Genomic DNA, 1,350 nt, shown 5'->3' with positions numbered 1-1,350 from the left:
TGGGGCTACTCCAACCAGTGCTATATAATTAAGAAGTGTACTATCTTATATGATACCCTGATATTAGTATTTTACCCCACAATTGGTGGTCTTGTATTTATTTCTTTGTAGCTACATAGTGGGCCCCAAGAATGATTTTCTCTGGTGGGCCCAAGGTGCTCCAGTCCGACGCTGCTTACCTGGCGGTCCGACGAGCGGTCCGGAAGTTCTAGTACACGGAGGATTTTTTCGGCCAGTTCTGTAATATAAGCCAAGTCTCCAGATTGAGACTTTTTTTCGGCCTATAAAGAAGAAAAGAAACAAAAAAGAACAATCTCAGATGATTGGCGGCCATTGTATGTGTCATCTGCTCCTCTCTGCAGATACACTGACTCCATACAGGATTTGGGGACTCGTCGTGTTTTATATGGGAGGAAAGAAGAAGCTTCTGTCCCACCATTATTATCTCTGAGTACAGAGAAGTTGTGTGCGGAGCGTCCGCCACTTACCTGCTGTAGTAAAGTCTTGATGTTGTGACATAAATCTGTCAGATACTCTGACGTCAGTTGATCTTGTCGGTGTTTAGTCAGGCAATCCTTTACTAGCTGCACCACCAGCCGGTGAGTGAAGCAGAGGATGCCATCGGGTGGTAGAAGCGCAATGTTAGGGCGATGGAAGATAAGAACCTCCAATAGCGCTTGTACCTGAAAATCATTCAGATGTAATTCAGCCATAGTGAGAAATTGCAAATGCTCTCCGTCACTATAGAACCAAAAATGGCACCCGGAACCCTGCGCGGCTTCTATTTATAGGGGCTGTGATGTCACAATGGCCGACAATCACCAGTGATGTCATCCTGGCCGACAATCACCAGTGATGTCATCACGGAATCTTGTGATAGAATTTTCCAGCATCGGCTCTGCACAGATACTTGCTGCCCGGCAATATTTCGGGTTCGCTCACACTTGTGTACCAATAATCCAGGAGAGTGGGGCGAGGTTTTCTCACTTGTCCTCCGTGTTCTGTCCGTGTAGAATCCGTCCTGTTATTCCGCAGCTATTAATCTTTTACACGACCATTTACAGGCTTCTTTGCTACAGAAATGGAATGTATCTGTAAAAACCGCTGGTCCCTCTGATGCTCCATAAGGCGTGCGACTGTTTCCTGCCAGTGTCCGATTTTGGACTGTAATCACAGAATGCTGCAGTTTTTTTCCTCACACCGAATATACGTTTTGCTGTTTTTACCGGCGTTTTTTATCATTCACTTGAATGGGTGAAATACGCTGCAAAACTGAGAGACTTGACAAAGTGCTGCTTTAAAGAAAAAGCTGAGATTTCAGAAATCCCTGCAGCGTCTCGAGCATACTTT

This window comes from Ranitomeya imitator, unplaced genomic scaffold (genome assembly GCF_032444005.1).
Source record: "Ranitomeya imitator isolate aRanImi1 unplaced genomic scaffold, aRanImi1.pri SCAFFOLD_356, whole genome shotgun sequence".
Classification (NCBI taxonomy): Eukaryota; Metazoa; Chordata; class Amphibia; order Anura; family Dendrobatidae; genus Ranitomeya; species Ranitomeya imitator.
Note: the sequence above shows the minus strand (reverse complement) of the source record.